This window comes from Eriocheir sinensis, unplaced genomic scaffold (assembly GCF_024679095.1).
Source record: "Eriocheir sinensis breed Jianghai 21 unplaced genomic scaffold, ASM2467909v1 Scaffold20, whole genome shotgun sequence".
In the NCBI taxonomy this organism is placed as follows: Eukaryota; Metazoa; Arthropoda; class Malacostraca; order Decapoda; family Varunidae; genus Eriocheir; species Eriocheir sinensis.
Genome location: NW_026111406.1, coordinates 1,020,711 through 1,029,584, shown reverse-complemented (window position 1 = coordinate 1,029,584; position 8,874 = coordinate 1,020,711). Strand labels below are relative to the sequence as shown.

Below are 8,874 nucleotides of genomic sequence, written 5' to 3'. Positions count from 1 at the left end.
CCCTGTCACACATTCATTTGCTGCCGTGCAGTCCTGCCACAACAGTAGTTGTCACCCCGCCATGACTTCTTGTGGAAAGTTTAATATTTTCTTTAGTGTTTAGTGTAGCCTGAACGGATCACTCAACCCATGGCTATAAGCTACATAAATGTGTTAGGATGATTAACACATATATAATTAATCTTACGGTTTGTTGAAAATTACTCGATCATTGACAGTTTCTACAATGTGTGCAATATTTTTACATGCAATGCCTCATACTTTCAGATCAACAATGACTCCTGCCAGCAAATGGGAATAAAAAGGTGTGTCTCCAGCGCTTATCATCCCCAGACCAATGGTTAGTTTGGCTTAATTATACAGTATACTTTGAAGCAGGATGCTTCAATTAACACAACTTGGGAACCAGCTTTTATTAGCTTAAGTTTTATCTGGCACTGCTTAGGGAATCATTTAGTAAAAGTTTTGTTAACAGCTTTCCTCTAATAAAGTGGTGGTGCTTATCATCCAGGGCATAACAGTTCACTTACTATTTACCAAGTATTATCAATTTAATGACGAGATTTTCTGTTCTCTTTTCCTATTACTCTCGCACGTCCTCTGCGTGTATCAAATCACACGAGAGACTAATCACAAGGAGAGAGTATTCGCCGGCTGCCTGGGATTGAACCTGTGACGAGAGTGTCGGGAGAGCCACTCCTTACCGAGTTGGTTATGGGAGGATGTTCATCAGGCATAGTCACTGCAGTACATAACCAGCTTTGTTTGGTCTAAAGTACTACTATTCTTGTGCTTTTCTCGCCTTGGAATGTCATGCAGATCAGGTCCCCATTAGAGTATGGGCACTGTAAAGGAACTGCACAGCAAACAGTCTCAGGTGTAGCAGATTTATTTTCACTGAGCTTCTATAACAGTGGGATTATAAAACAGTAATGTTGCTGTGATAGTGATATGGCAGATCAGTTTGAACACATTTCCTGATATCATATGAGTTGAGTTATGTGGCTTTTATTTGGTTCTTAAGATTGGTATCCATTTCTAGGTTTGGTGGAAAGAGTAAACGGTATGGTGAAACGCCGAGTAAGCAAGCTGTTGGTTGACCGTGGCAAAAACTGGGACGAGAGTCTGCATGACATCATTTTCTCAATAAACGCTCAGCCACAGTCAGCTACGAAGTACACACCATTTTTCCTAATGTTTGGTCGAAGCCCACACACTTTTGGAGGTCAGTATAAACATTGTTTTTGGTGCATGTAATGCCTAAAAGTAACAGTTATTGGTGTGCATCACATTTTAGTCAGAGAGGGAATATGCAGAAAACACTATATGATTCATGTGCTTTCAAAAACCGTAATGATAAAAATCAACAGAATTATTTTTAGCACTACTGAATAAACTTATGGGGACGTTTGCATTGTCCAACTATATGTAGCTTGTGTAATATGTATTTCATGATGACCAGTATGTCTTATTGATTATGTAGTTCATGTAAATTTGCCTTCCCTCAGATCAAAGGTGTGGACTCTGACACTGACATCATAGAAGATGGCAAGCTTGAGGAATTTGTAGAAGACCATGCAACCACCTACGAAAAGGCATATGAAAAGGTGAGTCTTGACTTTACTTATAATAGTCTCTTTTGAATGGAAATTACAGTTTGTAGCATGTATTACTTGCTGACATAATGTAATTGTATTTTGGTAGTACATTATTACATGGATTTGTAGTAATTTCCATATATTGGTTTTACTCTTTTTTAATAAGTATTAAATTTATAGGCTCAGATCAACCAAACAAAAGCACATGCCAAGGCAAAAAAGGCATACGAAAAGAAAAAATCCAAGGGGGTCAAAAGCTTTGCACTGCATGTGGGCCAGCTTGTGCTGAAACGCCAGGCAGCCAACATTGCACGCAAAGGTGGACAGTGTGATCCACTGTGGACTGGCCCATTTAGGTGAGTGACATTTTTTGCTAATCTATGAATGGCATTTGAATATGTAATTTTAGTTTTACTAATCCAGTAAGATGTGATCCACTTTGGAGTGGGTAAGAGAAATTTGTAGTTTATATATGAATGGCTTTTGAATATAATGTTATACTAATTGACAACAACACACTATTGCAAATTTTGCCTCCACAACTTCCATAAAACATAGTTGACAGTTGACTACATTTAAGCATGGTACCTATATTATGTGTGCTGTTAGATTGCATATTTTTCCTGTTGTCTTTTATGGGCATGTTTCAGTTCAGTAGTGATTGTGTTTCCTCATGTACCTATGTTGTGATGTATGCATGTTTTAGTTGATGCTTCTCTCATGTATGAACTTTTCCCCTCTTTCTAGTAGTGTTGAGGCAGAGCCTTGAGCCTCCATCAACTGTCTTTACAGAGAGGTAACAACAGGCTGCAGCGTTGTGGAATTCAGCAGTGGCATGATTAGGAGACACCACAACTCTGGCTGGCAATGGAGCACTCGCCCAGCTGTGGGGTCCAGCCATTAATTGAGATCACCAGAACCTTTCTCAACTGTTTCCATTGTCTCCACAAAATAATATTAATTATCTTTCTTAACCCTTTCATTGCTAAGCGCTCACAATGAGACTCCCCTCAGGCGCGTTCACAGCGAGCTTTAGCACCACCAGCAAGTGACGCTAGTGCTCGCTCTTTTAACCTTTGTATAAAAAAACTATTTATCACAGCTAAAAACAAAAACACCATTGGAAAGAGGAGGCCAAGATTTATAATATTCGGTAATGTAAGCCTCTCCTGCGAAAATACAGGCACGTTCAGGGGGTGTTTCCTGTGAAGATGTACATTTATATGTGCGTGACGGTCAGCCGCAAGGCAACTACTGTAGATCTCTTGATGATGGGTGCTGGCAAGGGAGTATTGCCAACTGCAAACTTTACAACTATTTGGTCAAAATATGAGTCAAGTGATAGGTGAAGCTGTGCAAAAATGTCACTATATTGGGCAAGAATATCCACCACTTGCTCATCCGTAGATTTTCTGTGCTTGGCTGACATGATTTTCCACCAAATTTAGTGAAGAACCCACTCTATTGGCAATCGGACCTGTGTTATGAGAATTAGTTATGGAACACTCACATGTGGGAGATTTGAGTGCAGCTGGAGCTCACAGCGAGTGTTTAGCGCCACCAGCAAATACGCCTAATGCCCACTGCAAACATTTATCAATGAAAGGGTTACTAAAATTTCATTGCAGATTTATTTATTCTTAATGAAATATTGGCTTCTCCATTTCCTTCCCTCATACTCTCTCTTCACATATTCTTTTTTTTTTTTATGAAATATTGGCTTCACCATTTCCTTCCCTCATACTCTCTCTTCACATATTCTTTTTTTTTTTATGAAATATTGGCTTCACCATTTCCTTCCCTCATACTCTCTCTTCACATATTCTTTTTTTTGTAATGAAATATTGGCTTCTCCATTTCCTTCCCTCATACTCTCTCTTCACATATTCTTTTTTTTGTAATGAAATATTGGCTTCTCCATTTCCTTCCCTCATACTCTCTCTTCACATATTCTTTTTTTTTGTAATGAAATATTGGCTTCTCCATTTCCTTCCCTCATACTCTCTCTTCACATATTCTTTTTTTTTTTAATGAAATATTGGCTTCACCATTTCCTTCCCTCATACTCTCTCTTCACATATTCTTTTTTTTTTTGTAATGAAATATTGGCTTCTCCATTTCCTTCCCTCATACTCTCTCTTCACATATTCTTTTTTTTTTTAATGAAATATTGGCTTCACCATTTCCTTCCCTCATACTCTCTCTTCACATATTCTTTTTTTTTTATGAAATATTGGCTTCACCATTTCCTTCCCTCATACTCTCTCTTCACATATTCTTTTTTTTTTAATGAAATATTGGCTTCTCCATTTCCTTCCCTCATACTCTCTCTTCACATATTCATTCTCACAGGTCCACACCATCTCAGTGCCCCATGCTTCACCCACTCCACAATCCACTTTTTCACTGTCACACCGATACCAAACTGCTTATGCATGCTTTCACTACTTTCTCCATCTCATCCGGACACACATGTTTTGATGGGGCTACCCTATGTTATATTATAATAGTGATGCAACTTAAGGTAATGAATGTTTATATTTGCAGGATTTTGGAAATAACAGAAAGGGACACAGTAAAGCTGGTTCACGTCAAGATTGGACACGATGATGTTCCCCTGGCACGGATGGTGGCTTACGATCAGCTTAAGCCTGTAAAGTTCGGTGCTCTTCACAGGCCCTCAGAAGAGCTGCCAGCAGGCAGTTCTACTGATACAGACCCTGAACTACACCTCAATGAGGAATTATACCAAAAAAGACAAGGCCTTTCCATCCCTGTGTCAGTTACTGCCCCTCCTAAGCCAGGGGACACAAGGCATCCAGACAGGGAGGAAGACGTCATTCTGATCGGAACCAGGGCCAAGGCTGAAAGAGAAGCCGTGTGTCTGCCCCCTGTGCCAGCCAGTCGCCAAGATCCACAAATGGAGGTAATGATTCAGATTCTTGAAGAGAGAAGGTGGCTCACTGATGACCACATGAATCATTGCCAGGCCCTCCTCAAACATCAGTTTCCGAGGTTGATGGCCTCCAAAGCTGTGCAATATTTGAGGTGGTGGAGCATATTCGTGTTGGTACCCCTAGGGGGAAGTTTGTTCAAATTATCAATGTCAGTAGTAATCACTGGATTACAGTAAGTAACATTCAAAATTTTCAAGAAGGTAAAGTAAGAATCTATGACTCCATGTTCACTAAAGTCGGTATGTCCCACCGCCAAAAATTCATTGAACAGCTTGGGTGGATGCTACACACCTCTAGCGATGCCATAACAATGGAATGGCGTGATGTTCAGCGTCAGAGGGGCGGCGATGCTTGCGGCTTGTATGCCATCGCCAATGCTTATGCACTCTGTGCAAATATCAGACCTGAGGAGTGTGCATGGGATCAAGATAGTTTGTACGACTGGCTGGTTGGATGCCTTCAAGCCGGAGAACTGTCTCAACCCCCTGTAACAGTACCCCAAAGGAACAATAAGGGTACTGTTCGCACTGAGGTGGAAACAGTCTTATGTAAATGCCGTTTGCCAAACAATGAGACCCGTCCCATGATTGCCTGTGATAACTGCAACGCGTGGTATCACTTCAGCTGCGAGGGAGTGTCAGAAGCTAACAGCCAGACATTCCACTGCAGCAACTGCAGGTAACTTCTTTTCAGATGCTATTGGATAAGTACCTAGAAGAATAAGCTGTTTGTTGCATTCATGGACATAGCGATGGCATATGACAGGTAAGGGTTAATGGAGTAACATCCCATAAACCCTTCCTGTCAACCTTGTCATATACCATCTCTAGGTCCTTGAATGCAGCAAACAGCTTCCTATGCTTCTCTAGGTACTTTTCAAATAGCATTTTCAGTAAAAGAAAATAATCTACACAACCTCTTCCTTTCCTAGAAACACCTTGGTGTAGATTTGCTCTAACCTCTCAATGTTTCTGTGTGTGATAATGCCGCACCGTGGAGCAGTATTCAAGCATTGATCTCACAAGTGTGATATACTACTACTAGTTGTATAAGTGTTTTTTTTTATACAGTTATGTTGATTACACTTAAGGATCCAAAAGTGTTCAGTTGGCTGTGGCACTGATGTGTTCTGTGTGAGTGTTGAATTTTAAGTTAATGGAGAATTGAACTCTGAGGTATTTGTGTGTGTGTACAATTCACATGAGCATTTGGGTTGTAAGGCCATGTTGTGAGTCAGAAACAATGTTGTTTGTGTCAAGCAGATTTCATTATGTGTTTGTGTATTGTGTTCAAAAGTTCCACATGGAATCAGTGTTAGTGAAATGGGGCAATAATTGGCTGTGTCAGTCCAGTCACCTGTCTCAAATAAAGGGTTGATGTTTGTCAGAAGCCAGTCAAAGTAATGATGAGGATGATATATATTGGATCAAGGAGTCCCTGGAGGACGGGGCTAAGGATTTAAGAATGAAGGCAAGGATGTTGTCGGGCCCAGTGAATTTACTTGTCAAGTCCTTCTGTAATGCCAGGATTCCCCCTCTCCTCCCCATACTGTTAATGGTAATGTTGAGGGGGGCTGTTGGAAGAAGGGGCTGTGTGGCATGGTTGGTGTCTGGTAGTGTTCTTGGGTGCACACTAATTGGAACGGTGTTGTGGGCTGGTTACTACTGTGATATTGTTGTCTTTCTGTGATATAATAGTGTTGGTAGCATATTTGCATGCCCTAAAGAATTTGAAAAAATGTTTATGTTGTTACTTAAATTGTCTGCGAGGAAGGTTGCTATGTGTTTGTGTTCGGCAAATTTTATGTTTTTGTTAAGTGTTTTTTGGGGGGCCATCTAATTATCTGTTGTGTTGTATGTCTGTATCTGTAGCTTTTTTATTATTATAATTAGTAGTAGTAGTAGTAGTAGTAGTAGTAGTAGTAGTAGTAGGTAGATAGTAAATTAATACACAATTGTGTAAATAACTATATGTAATTTACCAAATATATATTTATGCAAGAAATTTTGGAGCCTTCTTTGACCCTTAAATTAATTATGGATGGTTGTTAGACTACCAAAGGAATATCTTGTAACATGAAGAACTAGAGAACTAGAGAGCATTTAGAACTGGGGTCTTCCTTAAGCCCTTGGGAGGGAAGGAAGGGGAAAAACGTGTACCAAGGTAAGTAAGATCTTGCAGCATGAACTGGGGTCTTCCTCCGAGCGCTTGGGAGGGGAAGAAGGGCACAGACCTGTTACCAAGGTAAGGAATCAAAATCATGCTATATGAAGAACTGAGGACTTCCTCAGAGCCCATGGGAGGGGAGGAATTATGTGAAAATATGTACCAGGGGGGATCTTATAACAAATGATGTCCTTAGAAGAGAAGAAAATATAAATGGATAGCTCTCTGGGACCTATTACATTCTTAAATAGCCATTTTTCCAGCAAGATACTTGATTCCTGTAGACAATCAAACCTCACCCATAGCACAGTGTACCGCAATGTAATTCTGATAACCTGAGTTGTTATACAGAAGGGTCATATGTAGTAGACCCCACATAATTATAAGAGAAAGCAATCTGCTTTGGGGGGGGAGGGGTTAAGCTATTTATATAGCACCACCCCTCACTTTTTTTTAGATCTTCAAAATTCCCTTAAAGGGCTTATATAAAGAAAAATAAAAAGCACATATGCATGGCATGCTCAATTCGCTCACCCCCCCCCCCCCACAAAAAAAAGGGTCTCATAGGCTATGCATATCGACATTTTTTTTCCTATAGCAAAAGGCTATTTGCCGTTAATTTACTGATGAATCACTGTCATGAAGGCTATTTATTGTCCCTTCACTTCATTTATACAAAGCAGAGCGTTGTAATGTATTCACTGATGTTTTCCTATGAAAGAATATAACAATATGCCCTTCCGTGCTGGAAAATAATGGGAGGACATTTAGGAATTTGAAGACGCGGCGGAACACGATACCGTAAGCCTTAATGTCCTCCCTTTTGTTTGTAAACAAAGGGGGACATTTAGGCGGGGGAGGACACTGTGGCGTGTGACACCGGGTGGGGCAGGCCGACGCTGGGACCTCGAGCGGGAACGCCCGGTCCACGCCGGCCGAGAGGGGTTGTGTGCCGCACGCCACTCCTCCTGCCGCTGGATTCCCCGGTCCACTATGTTCAACCGGGAGGGGCAGCGCCGGCTCCACGCGTGGGGGTGCTGGCGGCAATTGGGGCAGAGGGCGGTCACGCTCTCGCCGGCCTTGTATTTCGCAAGGCAGGCCTCCGTCATGTGCTGCCCCGAGCACATGCCGCACACTGCCTGGCGATTGCAGCGGGAGCGATGGTGGCCGTATTGCTGGCAGCGGTAGCAACGGAGGGGGTCGGCGTTGAAGGGGCGCGTGTAGAATACGCCCCAACTCCCCAGGTCCAGCATGCCTGGCAGGGGGCCCCTCACCGAGATGAGGACCTGCCTCGTGGCTAGGTTGTCGCGCGTCATACACCGCTCTGCCGTGACGACGCTCGGGTGTCGGAGAAGAGCCTTGACAGGCATGGCAACCGGGTAAGTGGTCACCACGCCCGTGGTGGTTGCGTCGCCCATCAGCCGCAACTGCACCGCCTTCCCATGCACCGACGTGGTGTCCATGAGAGCAAGGAGGGCCTTCTCGGAAGGCGGGGTGACCAGCACGCTGCCGTTTTCCAGGAAGCGCATCTGGAAGCGGAGCCCGAGCTCCTCCTCCAGGGCCTCCGCCAGGTCGAGGGCAGTCTCGAACCCCGGTGTTGGAGGGACGACAACCCTGGGTGTGGCAGGAGATGCAGCAGCGTAGCGGGCAGCAGCCTGCTCGGGGTGCGAGACGGCACCGAGCGGGGTGGAATGGGGAGCGGCGGAGGCAGATGAAGGAGCAGCGGTGGAGGCAGTTGAGGTGGCAGCAGTGGGGGCAGCAGCAGTAGAACGGGGTAACGGCGTCGGGCGTGAGCCGCAGGGCAGGGTGGGGTAGCAGAGGTGCCAAGTGGTGAACGGGAGCGGGAGGCGAAGGTGGCGGAGGTGGGAGCGGTGGTTACGGTCACGCACCCGTCCTACCACCACCCAATCCTCATCAGAAGAGTCGGGGAGGGATAAGGGCCGCCTCATCACTCTCACTCCCCGACTCAAGGCGTAGCTGCTTATCCGCAGGCGACTCGGAGTCGGAGCTCTCCGAGTCGCTAGCGGGGCGGACACGCTTGTCCGTAGACATCCTAATGACAAGACAGCACAACGGCTGGAACACAGCTAGACATTTAACACACACAAAAAAAAGGGTAACAAAAACTATCCTACGAAGAGCCGGCTCACCTA

General features: G+C 43.8%; 2 long non-coding RNA genes across 2 annotated transcripts; both read left to right on the top strand.

Moving 5' to 3' along the window:
* The first annotated feature begins 1,204 nt into the window (after positions 1-1,204).
* Positions 1,205-2,350, top strand: LOC126990786 (uncharacterized). Its single transcript, XR_007744725.1, has 3 exons — positions 1,205-1,225; positions 1,509-1,607; positions 1,779-2,350. It is a non-coding gene; the product is annotated as an uncharacterized LOC126990786 (long non-coding RNA).
* A 1,052-nt stretch (positions 2,351-3,402) lies between these two features.
* On the top strand, positions 3,403-6,341 carry LOC126990787 (uncharacterized). Its single transcript, XR_007744726.1, has 2 exons — positions 3,403-5,233; positions 5,425-6,341. It is a non-coding gene; the product is annotated as an uncharacterized LOC126990787 (long non-coding RNA).
* The last annotated feature ends 2,533 nt before the right edge of the window (positions 6,342-8,874 follow it).